This window comes from Macaca mulatta, chromosome 15, assembly GCF_049350105.2.
Source record: "Macaca mulatta isolate MMU2019108-1 chromosome 15, T2T-MMU8v2.0, whole genome shotgun sequence".
NCBI lineage: Eukaryota > Metazoa > Chordata > Mammalia > Primates > Cercopithecidae > Macaca > Macaca mulatta.
The window spans coordinates 92,594,191-92,617,581 of record NC_133420.1 but is presented as its reverse complement, the minus strand read 5'-3'; the positions used below and the strand labels follow the sequence as shown (position 1 = coordinate 92,617,581).

The window sequence follows — 23,391 nt, the reverse complement described above, 5'->3', positions numbered from 1 at the left end:
AGCAGGGGTCCAAGGAAGGGGGCTAACAGAGAAAACATAGAGGAATTCCACCATTGGTCTGCAGCTGAAGCAAACTGCCGTGTTTTTACTTCAGTGATTAACTTGCGTAACTGTTGGACCCGGTCCTCTACAAGTCCTGATTCATTTATGTAGAAACAACAGTCTTCTTTTAGAAATATACATGTACCACCTTTTTCTGCAGTGAGTAGGTCTAGGGCTCTCCGGTTCTGCAAGGTTACCTGAGCTAGGGACGTGAGCTGCCGCTGAAGGGAGGCAAGGAACTCAGCCGACTCCTCCATAGCAACGGCAAATTGTTGGTACAGCTTGTTACTTTCTATGAGGGTGTGACCTAGGGCTCCCCCCACCAGTCTGGCCGCAATGAAGGATGCGGTAAGGGAGATTCCTGCAATGAGGGAGAGAAATATGGCTCGTGCAGGTCTTGGTCTAGGGTCTGGGTGAATAACAGCACTAGTCCAGTTACCGGTATACCCTAGGAACTCGCCAGCAGTTAGTAGAGTCAACCGGGGAACTAATGTGACAGGGAGACACAGTAGGTTATTAACAGAAGGACTAGGTAGGTTCTTAGATAAGGTTCCATTACACCAGAAGAATATGCCTGATGGAGCCCTTAAGGTGATATTAGGGGGCGTTGCAGTGATGCTGCAGAGGCTGGAATTGGTTCCTGAGAAACAGTAGGGAAACTTCTCCTGACTGGGGTTTAGGTATAGGGGCACGTTCAGGATAGGAGCATACGAGAGGTTTCGGAGGTTGTTAGCTTGGGCAAAGGTAGAGGATCCCCATGGCAGAGGGACAGCGGTTAGCGGTGGATGCCCTAGAGTGGCGCACAGAAAGCAGCCAGACAGGCTATGAAGTCCTGTAAGGTTAGCAAGTTCTAGTCCTTCTTGTAATAACTTTAACCAGGAGAAAGGACGTAAGTCTTGTGTTAGTCTGTTTTCCTGTCGTTGGATATTCCCGTGGACCAGGGGCAGTACTTGCACTAGGCCTCGCCACAGATAGAGGTGACTGCTAGGCCATGTGGAGGAGGGGGAGTAGTATACAGCCCCATGTTGAGGCGTGGTCCAGCGGGAGTTCCAGGGGTCTCTAACTATTCATGTATATGAAAAGTCTCTATCCCGTCTACGATGGAAGGGCCACTTAGGGTCTAACTGTTTTCTCTCTCCCCAATAACAGGGTCTATGGATGTTACAATAGTTATAAGGACAGCCGGCATTTTGGTGCCACCAATAGTGTTTACAATTGTATTTAGTCTGATCAAACTCAAAGCATATTATTGGTGTCATAGGTTTGGCTATTTGAAAACCAGTAAAATTTAGTAGAATTGGGCTGTTGCACCCTGAGGAAGGGCAATCAGCACTGGCCAATAATTTTCCGGGCTTATGAGGTTGCCCAGGGTGGGTTCGGTTTTCATAAAGCCAGAATCTCCAGACAAAGGGATTATGAGCTGGTTTTGTGATTTCTCCAGCGGCCACTAGGACGACTAATGTTAGGGTTAGACTACCTAACTGCATGTTTGCAGTGAGCTATGCTGCCGGCGCAGGGTGAGTTTTAAGGGGTTGTTCCTAGCTCTGTCCACAATCCACGTGTCCGGTGCTTCAGCCACCGCCGTGATTGGTCCCAGAAGATCGGAGGTTGGGTCCACTGGCTTGACGTGGGAGTAGTGGATCCACGATGTGACGCCTTCTACCTTCAGGGTGGTGGGTGTGGTTAGGAGTACCTGGAGTGGTCCTTTCCACCTGGGTTTTAGGGTCTCTTGTCGGTGTCACTTGACCAGGACCCAGTCTCCCGGCTGGTACGGATGGGGTGTCGGCGGGGGACCGGTCTCGTATAGTTCCTTCAGCTTGGGCCAGATTTCTTGATGAATTTTCTGCAAGGCTTGTAGGGAAAATAAGAGTTCAGAGACATTTTCTGTTTCAGACTTGAGCAGATCATCTTTTAGGCCGGGAACTAAGGGTGGGGGTCTGCCATACATAATTTCATAAGGAGTAAGGCCCAGTCTGTAAGGGGTATTACGGGCCCGGAACAGAGCGTAGGGGAGAAGGACCACCCAATTAGCGCCAGTCTCCATAGTTAATTTAGTTAAGGTCTTTTTTAAGGTCCGATTCATTCTCTCTACCTGTCCTGAACTCTGGGGCCTGTAAGCGCAATGTAGTTTTCAATTTGCCCCAAGGATGGAAGCCAAATCCTGACTTACCTTAGCGACGAAGGCCGGCCCATTATCTGACCCTATCTGGACGGGGAAGCCATACCTGGGGAGGATATCTTCCAGGATTTTCTTTGCTACAACCTGAGCAGTTTCTTTCTTGGTGGGGAATGCTTCAGTCCACCCTGAAAAAGTATCTACAAAGACAAGTAAGTACCGATACCCGTATTTTCCTGGCTTTATCTCAGTAAAATCTACTTCCCATTAGATACCGGGCCTGGTTCCCCTGAGCCTTGTTCCCGTTGCAGCCTGGGATTGGGGGTAGGCGTTGTTAAGCTGGCAGACTTTGCAACTTGTCACGATGTTGCTGGCCATCTCGGCTGTATGTCTGAATTTGAGCTTAGAGCGTCTGATCAGGTCTATCATCCGCCGAGCACCCAGGTGGGTGGTTCGGTGGATGTGTTCTAACACTTGTTGTCCTAATTTCTCTGGTAGGATGGTTTGGTCATTAGTATCAGTCCACCACCCATTCTGGATCTGTTTCAGGGGAAGCTTGTCAATCCACTGGAGATCTTGTTCTGAATAATCAGGGAAATATGGCAAGTCCCGGGGGCCCGGGTCAGGGAGCTGGAGTGCAAGGAGTTGGCTGGGAGCCTTCGCCACCTTTCTTGCAGTTTGGTCCGCCAGAAAGTTGCCTTGAGCAGTTGGAGTAGTTAGTTTCTGATGCCCTGGGCAATGCACAATGGCTAACTTTTCTGGCCTCCATAGGGCTGTTAGCAGGGCTAGGATTTCTTGCTTGTTTTTTTTATCTCTTTTCCTTCAGCCGTCAGTAACCCCCGCTCCCTGTAAATGGCCCCATGTATATGCGCTGTTGCAAAAGCATATCGGCTGTTTGTATATACCGTCAGCTTTTTCCCCACCCCTAAGGTAAGAGCTTGGGTGAGCGCTATCAGTTCGGCCTTCTGGGCCGATGTCCCCGGGGGCAGGGGTTCCGCCCAGATTACCTCAGTCTCTGAAGTCACTGCCGCTCCAGCGTACCTCTGGCCCTGATGCATGAAGCTGCTCCCATCAGTGAACCAGACGAAGTCGGCGTCAGGAAGTGGGCGGTCCTGCAGGTCTTCTCGAACTCCGTGCACCTGAGCTAGTATCTCAGTGCAGTCGTGGAGTGGGGCGTCCAGGTCCGGGTTGGGCAGCAGCGAGGCAGGGTTTAAGGTCGTTGGGGGCAGGAAAGTTATCCCAGGTCTTCATGGAGGGCCTCATCGAACAGGGTAGGAGAGTTTTTGAATCCTTGCGGCAGTCTGGTCCATGTCAGTTGGCCACTTATGCCTCTATCAGGGTCATTCCACTCGAAGGCGAAGAGCTTTTGGCTCTGAGGGGCTAAAGGCAAACTGAAGAAAGCATCTTTTAAATCTAAAACGGTGTACCATTGATGTTTAGGGTTTAGGGTACTCAGGAGGGTATATGGGTTAGGCACAGTTGGATGTATATCCACAACCCTCTTATTGATTTCTCTTAAGTCTTGTACAGGTCTGTATTCTCCACTATTAGGTTTTCGTACTGGCAACAACGGAGTATTCCAGGGTGAGTGGCATGAGTGAAGGACCCCTTGGTCAAGGAGCTGGCGGATATGCGGGGCAATTCCTTTCTTGGCCTCTAGGGGCATCGGGTATTGGCGTACCCGCATGGGGTCTGCCCCAGGTTTAAGTTCAACAAATAAAGCAGGACGGTGTTTTGCTAGTCCTAAGCCCACCGTTTCCGCCCAAGCTTCTGGATATTGCTGGAGCCAGGTTGCTATGTCCTGGTCAGGGGCCGTTTGCTCCTGGTGGAGCCGGTATTCATCTTCTAGGGTTATAGTCAGGATGGACATGGGTTGATTGTGGGAGTTTGTCACGACGGGTCCCTCAGGGAGGAAATGGATCTGTGCTCCCATTTTAGTTAGCAGGTCTCTCCCTAATAGGGGACAGGGGCTCTCAGGGATGACCAGGAAAGAATGGGTTACATTCTTGGCTCCGAGGTTTACTGTTCTTTGTGTGGTCCATGGGTATTTCTTAACTCCTGTGGCCCCTTGTACCCACGAGGACCTGGAGATAATTTTCCATTAGTTTTAACTAAGACTGAGTGCTGTGTCCCCGTATCGACCAAGAACTGGACCGGGGACCCCTCCACTTGCAAAGTTACCCTAGGTTCGGGGAGGGGATCCGAACCCCGTCTTCCCTAGTCTTCATCTTGAGTGACTAGCACGGGTGTAGACCTAGGGGGTCCCTGTCCTCGTTGTTTCTTTTTGGGGCAGTCTCTTACCCAGTGGCCAGCCTCCTTGCAGTAGGCACATTGGTCTTTTCTCAGATTATCATGCCTGGGGGGCCGTCTGGGTTGGGTGTACTCTGGCTGTAGATGCTCTTTCTGTACCACTGCTGCCAGGACCTTGGTCATTTTTTCAGTGGCCTTAAATTGCCTTTCCTCTGGAGTATCTCTGTTATTGTAAACCCGCTGGGCTATCTGAAGGAGGTCTTGGATCCGCTTTCCTTCTAAGTCTTCTAATTTTTGGAGTTTTCTTTTAATATCTGGGGCTGCCTGATTTACGAAAGACATTACAACAGCTGCCTGACTTCCTGGAGCCTCTGGATCTATGGGGGTGTATTGTCTAAAAGCTTCCATTAATCTTTCTAAGTAGGTGGCTGGGCTCTCTGTCTTTTCTTGCAGAATAGAATATACTTTAGCCAAATTAGTGGGCTTGCGAGCAGCTGCCCGGAGACCTGCCATTAGAGTCTGGCGATAAAGGTGTAGCCGTCCCCTACCTTCTGCCATGTTGTAGTCCCACGCCGGCCTGGTCAGAGGAAAGGTTGCGTTTATGAGGTCGGGGTTGGCAGTCGGTTGACCGTCGTCCCCCGGGACCAGCTTTCTAGCTTCTACCTGTATTCTCTCTCGCTCCTCCGTGGTAAACAAGATTCGGAGGAGCTGCTGACAATCATCCCAAGTGGGCTGGTGGGTGAACATGACACTATCCAGTAAAGCCAGTAAATCTTTGGGGTTGTCTGAAAACCGAGCACTCTGAGTCTTCCAGTTATACAGATCACTGGTGGAGAATGGCCAGTACTGGAGCCTGGGGATTCCTGTGTCATCTGGGGGTCCTATTTCCCGAAGGGGTAAAGCCACCGTGGAGTCAGGCGGCTGGGGGGGGCTAGTCCGCGAAGTGCACCCTCGCGTCCGCCCTGCCGGCCCTTCAAAGTTATTTTCCCTATCAGCGGGCCCGTGAGTGCCGGCCGCCTCCCCTCCGCCTGCTCTCTCCCGCTATTTCATTTGCGTGCGCTCTCTTTCTCTCTGTCATCCCGTGTCCTTTCTCCTTCACACTCAGTCTCTTTTTCTTTCTGTCTCTCTCTCTGACTCTCCACGTCTGCTGTTTCCTCCCCTTTCTCTTTCCGATTTCCCTTCTCACTTTCTCCCTCTCCCCAGTCTCACTTTCTGTGTCTCTTCCTGTAAAGGAATGTGGGTTAGAATCCCTATAGAGGAAATCTGATCTGACTTGTTAATGATAGCTAGTGGCAGGCGCGCCTCGGCAGCCCGGGACCGGGGCCGGAAGCGCGGCGCCGGAAGCCGGGAGCCCGGGGCCGGGAGTGCGGCGCCGGAAGCCGGGGGACCGGGGACCGGGGCCGGGAGCGCGGCGCCAGAAGCCGGGAGCCCCAGGGACCGGGGCAATTCAGACCGCAAGCGCGCACCCGGGGACCGGGGCAATTCAGACCGCAAGCGCGCACCCGGGGACCGGGGCAATTCAGACCGCAAGCGCGCACCCGGGGACCGGGGCAATTCAGACCGCAAGCGCGCACCCGGGGACCGGGGCAATTCAGACCGCAAGCGCGCACCCGGGGACCGGGGCAATTCAGACCGCAAGCGCGCACCCGGGGACCGGGGTCAGAGTCAGCTGTTGCCTGGATCGCGAACGCGCTCCGGCAACTCAGATCGCAATTTAAATCAGAAGAGAGCCAGGGGACGTCTCCCACCGGTCTCCACTGGCCGTCCTATAGCGCGTCTGCCAGGACTGTGCCAGCCTCAGTTTCAGACCTCGTGAGTCACAGATTCAGATTCAGAACAGACACACAGACACAGACAGACAAACGGAGACGAGTCAGCTCACCTATCAGTAGATCGATCTTAGCAGATCCGTTGACCAGGGGTCTGGTGGGCTTGGGGAATCCCGGACGAGCCCCCAGATGTTATGCCCAGACCGTTTGTTCCCCAAAGAAGACCACCAGAGTCCAGAGTCAAAGCCAAGCGGCAAGGATCTTTACTACAAGTTCGAACCTGGTCCCTCCTTTACACAGTATACAAGAGGGCCCCGATCAATGCGAGCGTTTGCTTTTTATAGCCCAAAAGTTGCAGGGGAACAAAGAAATTCTTTTGGCTCCCGCGCTTTCAGTAACCTTGAATGGCTGTCTCCTTATCGGAGACTTTCCAGGTGGTGTTTGTACTGGGCTCGGGGAGTTTCGAGCCCGGGGGCTGAGGAATGTGCCCAGCTCCTTTCACCTGAGCCTGGTAAGGTCACGAAGACTTTTTGGAAGAAAGAGGGATGCGGGCCAGATTAAGGGCCATGATAAGACTCCCTGGGATCTTGTAGTGCATGCTCTTGTCCAAGCAGTGAATTGGGAGGATTAAGTTTCTTCCCAGTGTCCTAGTTGTTACTAGACTGTGTGGGCTGGGTTAGATGAAATGAAAAGATTTCCCAGGATCTGATAGTACATACTACCCGTCAGTGAATATTTGGAGATTTAGAGGCTGGGGTCGGTGGCTCACACCTGTATTCCTCGCACTTTGGGAGGCTGAGGCGGGCAGATCACTTGAGCCCGGGAGTTTGACACAAGCCTGGGCAACATGGCAAAACACTATCTCTACAAGTTTTTTTTTTTTTTTTTTTTTGAGATGGAGTTTCGCTCTTGTTTCCCAGGCTGGAGTGCAATGGTGCGATCTCGGCTCACTGCAACCTCCGACTCCCAGGTTGAAGCGATTCTCCTGCCTCAGCCTCCAGAGTAGCTGGGATTACAGACATGCACCACCGTGCCCAGCTAATTTTGTATTTTTAGTAGAGATGGGGTTTCTCCATGTTGGTCAGGCTGGTCTCGAACTCTCGACCTCAGGTGATCTGCCTGCCTCCACATTCCAAAATGCTGGAATTACAGGCATGAGCCACTGCACCTGGCCTACAAAAATTTTTTTTAAAAATTAGCTGGGTGTAGTGGCACACACCTGTGGTCTCAGCTACTTCGGAGGCTGAGGTGGGAGGATCGCTTGAGCCCAGGAGGTTGAGGTTGCAGTGAGTTGAGATCGCACCACTGCACTCCAGCCTGGGCAACAGAGTGATATACAACAGAGTAATACACTGTCTCAAAAACAAAAATAAAAACAAAAACAACAAAACTCAAAAAACAAGAGATTTACAGTGGTAGGATTGAAGCAGCTGCCTGATGGTGTCTTAGTTGTAAAAGTTTGTAGATGCTTGGCCGGGTGCCGTACACTTTGGGAGGCTGAGGTGGGTGGATTACCTGAGATCAGGATTTCGAGACCAGCCTGCCCAACATGGAGAAACCCCGTCTCTACTAAAAATACAAAATATTAGCCAGGTGTGGTGGTGGGCGCCTGTAATCCCAGCTACTCGGGAGGCCGAGGCAGGAGAATGGCGTGAACCCGGGAGGCGGAGCTTGCAGTGAGCCAAGATCACGCCAGTGGACTCCAGCCTGAGCAACAAGAGCAAAACTCCTCAAAAAAAAAAAAGAAGAAAAAAAAAAGTTTGTAGATGCTGAGCAGAAGGCAACTTAAATCTGAATGTAAGTCCAACACTGTGCTTACTGGTGTGGAACTGCTCCTGTCACACCCCCTGATCTCTTCCTCTCTCTTCCCCTGACCTCTGTTCCGTTAAGGAAAGAAATGTCCACTCTGCTCCAGTCAACCCCACTGCTGGTGTCTTCTGCACTGCCTTGCACTCCCTGAAGAGAGCCTGGGCAACAGAGCGAGACTCCGTCTCAAAAAAAAAAAAAAAAAAAAAAAAGAATGGGGACTAGGTGGATAGATTTACTACACTGAAGCCCCCCAGCAGTCTAAGAACTGACGCCTCTTACAAAGGAAAGGACTGCATGTTTCTGATGAAGCTACCATGACCTGCCAGATTTCCAACTCCTGCCAAAATTAATATTTTTGTCTGTAGTAGAAGAGGCCATACCATTGTGGCCCTTGAAACTTACTGTATTACGTTTTATTTGGTGAACAGTTCACATACCCAAATGGTTGTAACTGATACTGCTGAATATATTGTAAGAACAGAAGTGTTAAGTATGTATAACACTTCTTTTGATTGTAAGGAATGTTCCCAGTGGGGAAATGCCATAATCAAAACAGTGATTGTGGGATGAATATTAGTATGAAGAGCTTACCTTCATGCTAATAAAACAGTACAGGATGCCAGAAGGAAGGGAGGAGAGGGGATAATATCACTATACTGATGAAGGAGCTAGAAGAAAGAGGAGTGCTTAAGGAGACTATCCAGCAGGCTGTTGAGACTGACCTCTCATTTGAAACAGTTTTTTTTTTTTTTTTTTTTTTTTTTTGAGACTGAGTCTGGCTCTGTCGCCCAGGCTGGAGTGCAGTGGCCGGATCTCAGCTCACTGCAAGCTCCGCCTCCCGGGTTCCCGCCATTCTCCTGCCTCAGCCTCCCGAGTAGCTGGGACCACAGGCGCCCGCCACTTCGCCCGGCTAGTTTTTTGTATTTTTTAGTAGAGACGGGGTTTCACCGGGTTAGCCAGGATGGTCTCGATCTCCTGACCTCGTGATCCGCCCGTCTCAGCCTCCCAAAGTGCTGGGATTACAGGCTTGAGCCACCGCGCCCAGCCTGAAACAGTTTTAATGAGCCTTTTCATCTGCAAGTGATGGTGACTGACAGTTATGCTGACTGGAGCCTGTGGCAATAGGCAGTAAGTGCCATATGGGGTTTTGGGCACAGCATTTGCCTGACACTGCTGCCTGGTATACTCCATTTAAGCAGCAGTTGTTGGCTTGTTAGTGAGTGCTTTTGGACACTTAGAAGCTAACAAAGCATCAGCAGGTATTGTTATATTCTGACATGTCCATTTTTCGATGGATCAAAAATGAAAACATCAACAAAGGAGGTAATGTTCAGCAAGCATCATTTTTTAATGGAAATGGTATATCCAAGAAAGAAGTAAACTGGATATATTACTTTTTTTTTTGAGATGGAGTCTTGCTCTGTCGCCCAGGCTGGAGTGCAATGGTGTGATCTTGGCTCACTGCAACCTCCACCTCCCAGGTTCAAGCGATTCTCTTGCCTCAGCCTCCTGAGCAGCTGGGACTACAGGCATGTGCTACCACTCCCAGTTAATTTTTGTATTCTTAGTAGAGATGGGGTTTCACCATGTTGAACAGGATGGTCTCGATCTCTTGACCTCGTGATCCGCCCACCTTGGCCTCCCAAAGTGCTGGGATTATAGGCGTGAGCCACAGCGTCTGGCCACTGGGTGTATTACTTTCTTATTGTCACTGTTACAAATTTAGTGACTTAAAATGACATAAATTTATTGTCTTGCAGTTCTGAAAGAAGTCCAAAATGAGTTTCACTGGGCCGAAATCAAGGTGTTGGCAGGACTGCACTCCCTCCAGAGGCTGTGGGGGAGGATCAATTTCCTTGCCTTTTCGAGTTTCTGGAGGCTCTCCTCATTTCTTGGGTCATGACACCTTCCTCACATTGTTTTAATCTTTTGCTTTCATCATCACATCTCCTACTTCCTCTTTTGGAGTCAAATCTCCCTATGCCTCTTTGTTTTAAAAAATCTAATGTGATCCACTTATCCTTGAGGAAGATCGAGGCCAAGGCTGTTGTGACTATGTTCCACCAGGTAGCATGTTGGAGGGATAGAGCAGTGTGTTTGGAGGTGGTGCAGAAGGGACGACCTTGACTTGTAGCAACTGAGGGTGAATACACTGGGCTCTTGCTGGAGTGCATCTAGTGTATGTGTGACTTTCTCTGTTTCTGCTCTAGTATCAGAGATTTGCCTATCAACCTTTATGATATTTTTCTGGATAGTGGTAATTGCCTTGTATAATGTTTCTTTTGTTGACTAATTATCCATCTTCTCTGTCGTATGTCACAGATTCTCTCTTTTTTATATTTATTTATTTATTTATTTATTTATTTATTTATTTATTTATTTTTTTTGAGACGGAGTCTCGCTCTGTCACCCAGTCTGGAGTGTAGTGGCCGGATCTCAGCTCACTGCAAGCTCCGCCTCCCGGGTTTACGCCATTCTCCTGCCTCAGCCTCCCGAGTAGCTGGGACTACAGGCGCCTGCCACCTCGCCCGGCTAAGTTTTTGTATTTTTAGTAGAGACGGAGTTTCACTGTGTTAGCCAGGATGGTCTCGATCTCCTGACCTCGTGATCCGCCCGTCTCGGCCTCCCAAAGTGCTGGGATTACAGGCTTGAGCCACCGCGCCCGGCTATATTTATTTTCTGAGACGAGTTTTGTTCTTTTTGCCCAGGCTGGAGTACAATGGCATCATCTTGGCTCACCACAACCTCTGTCTTCCCAGATCAGGCAATTCTCCTGCCTCAACCTCCCAAGTAGCTGGGATTACAGGCACCTGTCACCACATCTGGCTAATTTAAAAAATATTTTTAGTACAGATTTTTTTTTTTTTTTTCCTTGAGACAGAGTCTCAATCTGTTGCCCAGACTGAGGTGCAGTGGCACGATTCCGGCTCACTGCAACCTCCACCTCCCTGGTTCAAGCACTTCCCCTGCATCAGCCTCCCAAGTAGCTGGGATTACAGGCGCACACCACCACACCCAGCTATTTTTTTGTATATTTAATAGAGATGGGGTTTCTTTTTTTTTTTTTTTTTTTTTTTTTTGAGACGGAGTCTCGCTCTGTCGCCCAGGCTGGAGTGTAGCGGCGCGATCTCGGCTCACTGCAAGCTCCGCCTCCCGGGTTCACGCCATTCTCCTGCCTCAGCCTCCCGAGTAGCTGGGACTACAGGCACCCACAACCGCGCCTGGCTAATTTTTTGTATTTTTAGTAGAGACGGGGTTTCACCGTGGTCTCGATCTCCTGACCTTGTGATCCGCCCGCCTCGGCCTCCCAAAGCGCTGGGATTACAGGCGTGAGCCACTGCGCCCGGCAGAGATGGGGTTTCACCATGTTGGCCAGATTGGTCTGGAACTCCTCAGGCAATTTGCCCACCTCGGCCTCCCAAAGTGCTGGGACTACAGGTGTGAACCACCGCGCCCGGCCCAGATTCTGTTTTTAAAACTGGTCAGCCCCTCAAACCAGAATAGGTTCAGAGAGACTTCCGAGATTCTCTATTTGTCTGAAGTGTAAATGTTTTGAAGGTTTTCTTGGCTGACTCAATGTAATCAAGAATCTCTAATAGTTTTGTGCCCCCCGAGACTGCTCGCTCAAGCAATCCCACTGTCAGCAAGTTCTCTTTCCCTGTCCTTCTGGCCAGCTAAGTCAGTGATAACACATCTGGCTGCCAGCAGCTCAAAGCTGTCTCCTCAACCACTTTCACCAGGGAATGCTTCAAGACCACAGTGCTCTCCTGTCTTGGAAACACCTTCGCCTTCTCTGCTTCTCTTTGGTTACCATGGTCACCCTTCGCACTGCTTTCCTCCACTCTTAGGCAAGTGGTCCCATCAATACCTTCTCCTCCTCTGAGGTTACCTCCCAAGGTGCCATTCATCACTGACAATCATGTTCGCACTACTAAAAGAATTGCCTTAATCTTTTTATCCACCTATGGGTTTTTGGGTTTCTTTTTTGAGATGGAGTCTTGTTCTGTCTCCCAGGCTGGAGTGCAGTGGCTCAATCTGGACTCACTGCAACCTCTGCCTCCCAGGTTCAAGCAATTCTCCTGCCTCAGCCTCCTGAGTAGCTGGGATTACAGGCATGCACCACCACACCTGACTAATTTTGTATTTTTAGTAGAGACGGGATTTCGCCATGTTGGCCAGGCTGGTCTCAAACTCCTGACCTCAGCTGGTCCTCCTACCTCGGCCTCCCAAAGTGCTGGGATTATAGGTGTGAGCCACTGCGCCTAGTCCGATTCTTTATATTTGTTTTTTTTTTTTTTGAGACGGAGTCTGGCTCTGTCACCCAGGCTGGAGTGCAGTGGCGTGATCTCGGCTCACTGCAAGCTCCGCCTCCCGGGTTTACGCCATTCTCCTGCCTCAGCCTCCCGAGTAGCTGGGACTACAGGCGCCCGCCACCTCACCCGGCTAGTTTTTTGTATTTTTTAGTAGAGACGGGGTTTCACCGTGTTAGCCAGGATGGTCTCGATCTCCTGACCTTGTGATCCGCCCGTCTCGGCCTCCCCAAGTGCTGGGATTACAGGCTTGAGCCACCGCGCCCGGCCGATTCTTTATATTTGTAAAAAGCATAATGTACTTCAATATATTCAAAATTAGACTATTATTTAGAAGTATATCAATTTGCAGCCAGGGCAGTGGCTCACACCTGTCCTTTACACATATCAGATGGTAGTACATGGCCGAGCATGGTGGCTCATGCCTGTAATCTCAGACCTTTGGAAGGCCCGAGGTGGGTGGATCACCTGAGGTCAGGAGTTCGAGACCAGCCTGGCCATCATGGAGAAACCCCCATCTCTACTAAAAATACAAAAATTAGCCAGGCACGTAATCCCAGCTACATGGGAGGCTGAGGCAGGAAAATCGCTTGAACCTGGGAGGTAGAGGTTGCAGTGAGCTGAAATTGCACTCTAACCTGGGCAACAAGAGCAAAACTTCGTATCAATAAATAAATAAATAAAAGAGAAGGTCGGGTGTGGTGAGCCGAGATCACGTCCCTGCATTCCAGCCTGGGCGACAGAGCAAGACTCCGTCTCAAAAAAAAAAAAAAAAAAGTAATAATAATTTAATTGAGCAATGAATGATTCATGAATCGGGTAGTCCCCAGAATCACAGCAGAAATTCAGAGAGACTCCAGGGATGCCTCATGGTCAGAACAAATTTACAGACAAAAAAGAGAAGTGACTACAGAAATCAGAGGTGAGGTCCTTAAGTGGATTGGTTACAGCTCTGCGTTTGTCTTAGTTGAACACAATTTGAACACTCTGCAGTGTATGAGTGGTTGAAGTGTGGTTGCTGGGATAGGCCAAGGCTAGTTTTCAATCTTGTCTACCTGTTTAGTTAGGTTGCAGTTTGACCACAAGGACTCAAATACAGAAGTACAGAGTCCTTCTCAGGCCATCTTTAGTTTGCTTTAACAATTACCCCCTTTTGGTCATTTTCTCAATTTTTAGAGATTGACCAAAACTTGAGTCATTGATGTCACTATCACCATCATAAATGTACTTATTTGGTATTGAAACTCACTGGGAAACAGAACACTGTGGGCTTTGCAAGGTGGGAACAAGGACTCAGTAGAGGGTGCCTCCTTACACTGGAACATCCTGTTTACAGGAGAAAAACAAAACCTGGTCTGTTCTAGGATCTATGTGTTTCCTTAAAGTCTTAATTTGATTATGTCACATTTAACACGAGCAACTCCATTTTTGTTTGGTTTGGTTTGTTGGGGCCTAGCGCATGAGCTCAGTCCAAAACAATGGCCTGCCATAATTTTGTTTAAAAAAATTACCCCTTTTTGGTCAGGTTCTCACTTAGGTGACAGTGTGACCAAAACTTAGGGCCTTAGCACCACTTTCTGTTACCATCATTTTGGGTTTCCGGTCTCAGTGTGTCATTTATAGGTTACGGTGTCCTCATGGTCACACATTTCTTTCAGCTCTTGTCATTCTAGTTGAACAGAGACAATTTGACATTCTAGAGATGGCTGCATGTAAACATCTAAAACCTTTGGGACAATACAGTGCACCAGGGAGACTATTATTATTACTATCAGGAGGACAATACTAACAGTTTGGAGTATGCTCTTCACCCAGGGTCCCCATAAACCAAACCACCTAAAATCAAATAGATCAACGCATGAGGCCAGGGCCGGGCATGGTGGCTCACATCTGTAATCCCCGCACTTGGGAGATCAAGGTGAGAGGATCATGAGGTCAAGAGATCAAGACCATCCTGGTTAACATGGTGAAACCCCATCTCTACTAAAAATACAAAAAATTAGCCAGGTGTGGTGGCAGTCACCTGTAGTCCCAGCTACTCGGGAGGCTGAGGCAGGAGAATGGCGTGAACCTGGGGGGTGGAGCTTGCAGTAAGCCGAGATCATGCCCCTGCACTCCAGCCCAGGTGACAGAGCAAGACTCCATCTCAAAAAAAAAAAAAAAGAATGAGGCCAGGGGTTGTGGCTCACGCCTGTAATGCCAGCACTTTGGGAGGCCGATGTGGGTGGATCACCTGAGGTCAGGAGTTGGAGACCAGCCTCCCAAAGTACTGGGATTACAGGCGTGAGCCACCGTACCCAGCCAGAAAGGAAAATTTAAGAAGGTTAAGAAGGGAAGCCAGACATTGTTCATACAAAAAAAAAAAAAAGAATGAGGCCAGGGGTTGTGGCTCACGCCTGTAATCCCAGCACTTTGGGAGGCCGATGTGGGTAGATCACCTGAGGTCAGGAGTTGGAGACCAGCCTCCCAAAGTACTGGGATTACAGGCGTGAGCCACCGTACCCAGCCAGAAAGGAAAATTTAAGAAGGTTAAGAAGGGAAGCCAGACATTGTTCATACAGGGGAAGAGAATCAACAAATGGTAAAGGTCACACAGATATCAATCAGAAAGTACTCATTTCCTAAGCCAGGATTGAACCCGGCCCACTATTGTAAAATGGCAGAGACCAAAAGAAAGTACCACCACGTGGTGGCTGGGCATGATGGCTCATGCCTGTAATTGCAGCACTTTGGGAGGCTGAGATGAGCGGATCATTTGAGGTCAGGAGTTCGAGACCAGTCTGGCCAACATTGTGAAACCCTGTCTCTACTAAAAATACAAAAATTAGCTGGACATGGTGGCACACACCTGTAGTCCCAGCTACTGGGGAGGCTGAGGCAGGAGAATAGATTGAAACCAGGAGGCAGAGGTCGCAGTAAGCTGAGATCCCACCATTGCACTCCAGCCTGAGTGACAGAGTAAGACTCCGTCTCCCAAAAAAAAAAAAAAAAAGAAGAAAGTACCACCACATGGTTACAAGGTCACGCTCCCAAGGACATAAAAGAAGATAGAGACCTCATCCAGTTTTGTTTTATTTTCAGAGAAAGTTTGTAACTGACCAGTTTTCTGGGCTGGCTTGCCTGTTAGTTAGCTAAGACAAACCAAATTTGACAAAGTTGCTCTGCTTAAAAAACAAAACTCAGGCCGGGCGCGGTGGCTCAAGCCTGTAATCCCAGCACTTTGGGAGGCCGAGATGGGCAGATCACGAGGTCAGGAGATCAAGACCATCCTGGCTGACACGGTGAAACCCCGTCTCTACTTTAAAAATACAAAAAACTAGCCGGGCGAGGTGGCGGCGCCTGTAGTCCCAGCTACTCGGGAGGCTGAGGCAGGAGAATGGTGTGAACCCGGGAGGCGGAGCTTGCAGTGAGCTGAGATCCGGCCACTGCACTCCAGCCTGGGCGGCAGAGCGAGACTCCGTCTCAAAAACAAACAAACAAACAAACAAACAAAACTCAGGCTCGGGACAGTTGCAGATTTAAGACTCGAAAGACAAAGTTGGGAAAACATCATGGATGCTGGCCAGACCAGCTGGGTCACAATTGCCTACAGAAAAGGGTTTATTTCTGATGGGACCATCTGAAATTGATCTGCTCATTGGCTCTTTGTTTCTGTTACAGAGACTGTTTGCATTTCTAAGTAATGATTCCTGCTAAAGCTGCACACTGTGGGAGGGCACATCTCGGCAAGTGTGACCCTTCCACCCAGTACTGAGAGATCAGACTCTGGACCCTGTCTCAGGGCCATCTTACTGCTGCTGGCTTCTTGCATTTGGCTTTTGGTATTAGATGCAGTTTGCAACAGTGAACTGATACCTTGTCTCTACTTCCGTTCTCCTGGTATACGTGTTACAGGAAAGGGGTCCAAGTCCAGACCCCAAGAGAGGGTTGTTGGATCTCGCGCAAGAAAGAATTGAGGGCGAGTCCATAAAGTGAAAGCAAGTTTATTAAGAAAGTAAAGGAATAAAAGAATGGCTACCCCATAGACAGAACAGCCCCAAGGGCTGCTGGTTGCCCATTTTTATGGTTGTTTCTTCATGATATGCTAAACAAGGAGTGGATTATGCTTCCCCTTTTTAGACCATATAGGGTAACTTCCTGATGTTGCCATGGCATTTGTAAACTGTCATGGCGCTGGTGAGAGTGTAGCAGTGAGGACGACCAGAGGTCACATTCATTGCCATCTTGGTTTTGGTGCGTTTTAGCCGGCGTCTTTGCTGTAGCCTGTTTTATCAGCAAGGTCTTTATGACCTATATCTTGTGCTGACCTCCTATGTTATCCTGTGACTTAGGATGCGTTAACTCTCTGAGAATGCAGCCCAGTAGGTCTCAGCCTTATTTTACCAGCCCCTATTCAACATGGAGTTGGTCTGGTTCAAATGCCTCTGACACACACAACTTACTAAGGCACCTTAATTTAGTGATTAAATGCAGCTGTCCCGAGAAAGTGATTGATCACTTCAAGGCTGCTACCTGGATAAGTGATCAGGATGAAAAAGAAGTGGAAAGTTGTGTAAACCCAATTTTTTTTGTTGTTTGTTTTAGACAGAGTTTTGCTCTTGTTGCCCAGGCTGGAGTACAATGGTGCAATCTCGGCTCACTGCAACCTCTGCCTCCTGAGTTCAAGTGATTCTCCTGCCTTAGCCTCCTGAGTAGCTGGGATTACAGGCATGCGCCACCACGCCCGGCTAATTTTGTATTTTTAGTAGAGATGGGGTTTCTCCATGTTCGCTGGTCTCGAACCCCCGACCTCAGGTGATCTGCCCGCCTCAGCCTCCCCAAGTGCTGGGATTACAGGCATGAGCCACTGTGCCCGGCCCCTGTTTTTTAAATGTTTAAAAATTAAAAATTTTTTTCTCCTTTCTTCGGTCCGTACGTCCAAAATGACAAAGAAAAGAAGGAACAATGGTCGTGCCAAAAAGGGCCGCGGCCATGTGCAGCCTATTCGCTGCACTAACTGTGCCTGATGCGTGCCCAAGGACAAGGCCATTAAGAAATTCGTCATTCGAAACATAGTGGAGGCCGCAGCGGTCAGGGACATTTCTGAAGCGAGCGTCTTTGATGCCTATGTGCTTCCCAAGCTGTATGTGAAGCTGCATTACTGTGTGAGTTGTGCAATTCACAGCAAAGTAGTCAGGAATCGATCTCGTGAAGCCCGCAAGGACCGAACACCCCCTCCCCGATTTAGACCTGCGGGTGCTGCCCCACGTCCCCCACCAAAGCCCATGTAAGGAGCTGAGTCCTTAAAGACTGAGACAGACTATTCTCTGGAGAAAAATAAAATGGAAATTGTACTTAAAAAAAAAAAAAAAAAATTAAAAAAATTTTTAAAAAATTTTTAATTTAAGAATTTTTTTACTGAATAATTCTGAACATGATGTGTCTTTCTGGTTAAACTGTATTAAAATGTTTTTCTGTGAAAATGCTTTTGTGGCTGTTGCATACAACCCTTTCAGATGAAAAGTCTGGATAAGAGTAGATGATGATTTTAATGGCCGGGCGCAGTGGCTTATGCCTGTAATCCCAGCACTTTGGGAGGCCGAGGTGAGCTACTTGGGAAGGCTGAGGCAGGAGAATCGCTTGAACCCAGGAGGCGGAGGTTGCGGTGGGCCGAGATGGTGCCACTGCACTGCAGCCTGGACAACAAGAGTGAAACTCTGTCTCAAAAAAGAAAAAAAAAAAAAGAGTGGGAGATGATTTTTTAAATGTCTTGATTGTTGAATGGAACGCAACTGATTTTGTAACAATGGGGGAAAAAACAAAATCCGGGCACCTGGGGAGATGGGCTGGTGAAGGGTGTTAATGGTCTTTGTTTTTCAGAACAAAGCCTTCCCGCTTCCTGAAAGAAAACTCCATTGTGCTGCCTTTTCAAGCTGCTGTGAATGCTTTGAATTCAAACTAACTATTGAGCCTATGCTCAACCTGACCACACTGCCTAGGAGGGGGTAAGTAACCTGCCACCTGCCCTTTCCTGCAGAATGCCTACAGATGCTGTCCATACTCATGAAGCTGATGTCATAGGTAAATCAAACTGTTTGGGACTGACTGTCCCAGGTAGTGCCTCTGAAACCAAGGACTGAACTGCCTTGGTGAGTTCAGTGAGAACCTAGAGTGAGAGGGCCCATAGTAAAAGGCCGCAAATTGTTGATGGGAGACTTATGCTTGTCCTATGCGATTCCACTGGAGAAGACTCTTGGAATCTTGCAGACGTTATTCCCCATACTTTGCCCACATGCCTTTTCCCTTTGCAGACTGTGTTTTGTATCGTTTCATTGTAATAAATCTTAGTTGTGAGTATGCCTGTATGCCGAGTATTGTCAGTCCTTTCAGTGGATAATCAAACCTGGGAGCGGTCTTGGGGTCCTAAATACAGAGGTGCACTTGGCTACTACAGCTGTGCAGCTTCAAAGAAAACTACTTAAAACTATACACAGAAAAAGGAACTTTTGCTCACTGGGTAGAGTTGTGAGTTATGGTGCTTGCTCTAAAAGAGGCTTCCAAAATGTACCTTGTTTTATTTTCATTGACTGATGACATTAACCAATGAGTGGACATTATAGTCTGGTGGCTGGTTGCAGAAAAACTGGATGATCAAGTCTCAAGCTTTGTGGAGACAAACATTATGGCAACAAATTACACAAGACCCATGTCTTCCATTCATGACCCATGTGATGCCTGTGGAAAAAAGTCCTTTGAGAATAAACATCAATGGAATCAATGAGCTGATTTGACCTGAGCTTCCTAGGTAAGGATCATAGCCACCTGGATACACCATTGCACAGGGCATGGCAATCCATCTACAAGTCAAGACTGGGTCTACAAATTAGCTCTAGCAATTCTAGGACATGAGGCCAAGGGAACGTACCACATGTGCCTGAACTGCTAACTACATAGTTGAGTAACAAAGGGAATGCAGGGACTCATAGTTAGGCCACCGGCCCTGGCCAGTCTTGGCAAATCAGCTATGTAATTAAACCTCCTCAATCCTCTGCTCTTCCAGCTCTCCCGTGGGAAACTGGGCCACTGGAATTTGTGAGCAGCAAAGAAGAGCCAGGGAATGGGAGACGCTAACATAGAGTTTATTTTGCTGTCCAGCTAAGTTTTCTGGATTTGGGCAGTTATAGATAATGATGATAAGAATCATGAATATGAGATGACAGCTCTAAAGTGTTCCTAGTGTGGCCCACATGTCAGGCGGTGGGAGATGTTTTAGGGTGGCTCCAGTTATGTTAGGAAGAAACTGCTGAGCCACCTGGGAACAAATCTGGGCATATGGTGTGAGCGAGACATGGGGAGGACTGGTAAAGGATGACATAATTGTCAGGGGTACTGCTCATGCCAAGCACGGCTGTGGCAGGACAGCAGCAACCTTGGCCGCTGGGGAAGACAAAAGCCAGGGAGGGACCATTGATCTCTCTCAGCTCTTGTCTGCAGACTGCTATAGCCACCTTCAGCTTGACCAGCAGGGAATCTTCATCTGAGAATTCTCAATTAGCGATTGCTCTAAATGTAACTGTTGGATCTACGTTGCCTAGAACAAATTTAAGAAAATTGTATAAGGCTGGGCGGGGTGGCTCATGCCTATAATCCCAGCACTTTGGGAGGCTGGGGCAGGTGGATCATTTGAGGGCAGGAGTTTAAGACCAGCCTGGCTAACACGGTGAAAACCCGTCTCTACTAAAAATACAAAAAGTAGCCAGTAGTGGTGGTGTGTGCCTGTAATCCCAGATACTTGGGAGGCTGAGGCACAAGAATCTTGGCACTTGAACTTGGGAGGCAGAGGTTGTGGGGGGCCCAGATTGCACCACTGCACTCCAGCCTGGGCAATAGAGCAAGACCCTGTCTCCAAAAAAAAAAAAAAATTGTTTAATTAAAGCATCTGATGGGGTGGACTGTATTTTGAAAAGAGTTCTTAACTGGCTGTAAAAAAAAAAAAAGGTCACAGCCGGGCGCGGAGGCTCACGCCTGTAATCCCAGCACTTTGGCAGGCTGAGGCAGGCGGATCATGAGGTCAGGAGATCGAGACCATCCTGGCTAACATGGTGAAACCCCATCTCTACTAAAAATACAAAAAAATTAGCTGGGCGTGGTGGCAGGCGCCTGTAGTCCCAGCTACTTGGGAGGTTGAGGCAGAAGAATGGCATGAACCTGGGAGGCAGAGCTTGCAGTGACCCGAGATCATGCCACTGCACTCCAGCCTGGGCAACAGAGTGACATTCCATCTCAAAAAAAAAAAGGTCACGCTGGGCACGGTGGCTCATATCTATAATCCCAGCACTTAGGGAGGCTGAGGTTGGCCTGAGGTCAGGAGTTCAAAACCAGTCTGGCCAACATGGTGAAACGCCCCCTCCACTAAGAATACAAAAATTAGCAAGGTGTGGTGGCGCATGCCTGTAATCTCAGCTACTCCGTAGGCTAAGGCAGGAGAATCACTTGCACCTGGGAGGTGGAGGTTGCAGTGAGCCGAGATCGTGTCACTACGTTCCAGCCTGGGTGACACAGCAAGACTCCATCTCAAAGAAAAAAATAAATTAATTTTTTTTAGAAAGGTCAGGAAGTGCAGTAGTAGGGAAACTGCTCTGTGAGGTGTCCTAATGACCTTGCATGTATCCATATAGACCGCATAGAAAGGACTTAACCTAGGTTGATCTAAGTCTTGGTAAACTGCCTCATGATGCTCCCAGCACATGAGACAGTGAGAGGCTTGTGAGGAGATACTGCGAGGCCATTTCTCCCATCTCCCTGTCTTCCTCAGAGGCTATGGTGAGATGGAAGAGTTTCTACCCTGAAATGCCCCTCTTTCTGATACTTGAAGGTATAAAACTACTATAAAACCGTTTAGCATGAAATCCTCAAACTGCTGGGCAACTTTCATTATCATTTCTCCACATATGCTGCTGCTGCCATCAGAGTCCTTATGCTTCCTCTTGCTAAGGCCATCGATTCTTCAGTCTCAGAATTTTTTTTTTTTTTTTTTTGAGATGGAGTTTTGCTCTTGTCGCCCAGGCTGGAGTGCAATGCACGATCTAAGCTCACTGCAACCTCCGCCTCCCAGGTTCAAGCGATTCTCCTGCCTCAGCCTCCCAAATAGTTGAGATTACAGGCATGTGCCACCATACCCAGTTGATTTTCTATTGTTAGTAGAGATGGGGTTTCTCCATGTTAGCCAGGCTGGTGTCAAACTCCTGACCTCAGGTGATCCACCCGCCTCAGCCTCCCAAACTGATGGGATTACAGGTGTGAGCCACTGTGCCCAGCCAGCCTGACCAGTCTCAGAATTTAATTTATATATTACCCAGTCCTTCCTCTGCTGCTGCTGCTTCTTCTGCTGCTGCTTCTTCTTCTTCTTCTTTTTTTTTTTTTGAGATGGAGTCTCACTCTGTCACCCAGGCTGGAGTGCAGTGGTGTGATCTCAGCTCACTGCAAGTTCTGCCTCTTGGGTTCACGGCATTCTCCTGCCTCAGCCTCCCGAGTCGCTGGGACGACAGGCACCGGCCACCACGCCCGGCTTGTATTTTTGGTAGACATGGGGTTTCTCCATGTTGGCCAGGCTGGTCTCAAACTCCCGACCTCAGGTGACTCGCCCGTCTCAGCCTCCCAAAGTGCTGGGATTACAGGTGTGAGCCACTGCACCCGCCCTTTTTTGTTTGTTTGTTTGTTTTTGAGATGGAGTCTCACTCTGTTGCCCAGGCTGGAGTGCAATGGCATGATCTTGGCTCACTACAACCTCCGCCTCCTGGGTTCAAGTGATTCTCCTGCCTCAGCTTCCTGAGTAGCTGGGATTACAGGCATGTTCTGCCACGCCTGGCAGATTTTTGTCTTTTTATTAGAGACGAGGTTTCACCATGTTGGCCAAGCTGGTCTTCAACTCCTGATTTCAGGTGATCCACCTGCCTCGGCCTCCCAAAATGCTGGGATTACAGGCGTGAGCCACCACGCCTGGCCTGCATTCCTCTGTTTCTTGCCCTTTATTAGCATTTGGAGATAACATACTTGCCATCAGTCCTGCAAAGTAATTGCCGAGGCTGACTCCTTTCACAGTGCTTATGGCTTCCTGAGTCAAAATAGGATTTTTTCTGGGTCCTGAGGATGTGACTTGTATATAAGCCTCTCACCTACTTAAAATATGTTTGTAAATGAAATATTGGTAGATTTCTGTTCCACTGTTTTCTCTACAGGATCAACTACCAAATGTTCTTACACAAATGTGTTGTTTCTTGCACCAATAAGAAACTTCACAATGGAAGGTAGTTCCCAATTTGTGCTAAGTCTGTGGCTGCGCAACTTTTCAGAGGGATCTGTATGTCTGTCTAATACATCAACTCCAACTACACTCAAGTTCATAGGGTTTGGGTATTTCTGCATTGCAGCTATTGTAACAGTTTCTCATGGGTGGTCAAAGAGATGCTCTAAAGTTCAAATCTTCATGGCTCCAGCAGCCTATGCAATGACTGGGCAATGCTAGGGCACAATTAGGCAAAGAGGCTATATCTGTCCCTACCCCACCCCCAGCAACCCATCAAACTGCTTAGTGTGAAACTGGCTCTGCAGAAACAGAGCTCCCATCACCCATGTTGCATTATCACCTGGTCTCTTTTGTTTTGGTGTTGTCTGGTGGGAAAATGGGCACAGGGCGCTGGCACCTTTGCCAATCTGCTATTTCTGTCAGTAATAAACTGCCTGAATCTAAAAAGGGCTTGTTGTTTCTTTATCAATTAAATCTCTCAGCTTTGTTTGACAGCAGTGATATACTTTGGCTGTGTCCCCACCCAAATCTCATCTTGAATTGTAACTCCCATAATTCCCACATGTCATGGGGGGAACCTGTTGGGAGGTGATTGAATTATGGATCAGGGCTTTCCTGCACTGTTCTCCTGATAGTGAATGACTCTCATGAGATCTGATGGTTTTAAAAACCAGAGTTTTCCTGCACAAGCTCTCTCATTTTTCATGCCGCCATCCACGTGAGACGTGACTTGCTCCTCCTTGCCTTCTGCCAAGACTGCGAGGCCTCCTTAGCCATTTGGAACTGTAAGTTCATTAAACCTCTTTTTTT

The 23,391-nt window shown here is 48.5% G+C and overlaps 1 long non-coding RNA gene and 2 pseudogenes across 4 annotated transcripts in view; 2 read left to right on the top strand and 1 right to left on the bottom strand.

Annotated features, from left to right (window-relative positions):
- LOC114672793 (uncharacterized) overlaps window positions 1-18,640 on the top strand; it is a 66,636-nt gene extending 47,996 nt beyond the window's left edge. For all 3 annotated transcript variants that reach the window (XR_013404845.1, XR_013404844.1, XR_013404846.1), the window contains one exon: window positions 18,156-18,640. This is a non-coding gene — a long non-coding RNA (uncharacterized LOC114672793). The remainder of the gene's footprint in view (window positions 1-18,155) is intronic.
- On the top strand, window positions 17,204-18,640 carry LOC144334701 (small ribosomal subunit protein eS26 pseudogene; annotated as a pseudogene). Its single transcript, XR_013404843.1, has one exon. The product of XR_013404843.1 is annotated as a small ribosomal subunit protein eS26 pseudogene (transcript).
- A 2,687-nt stretch (window positions 18,641-21,327) lies between these two features.
- LOC100429060 (PRELI domain containing protein 3B pseudogene) lies at window positions 21,328-22,763 on the bottom strand (annotated as a pseudogene).
- Between the last annotated feature and the right edge of the window lie 628 nt (window positions 22,764-23,391).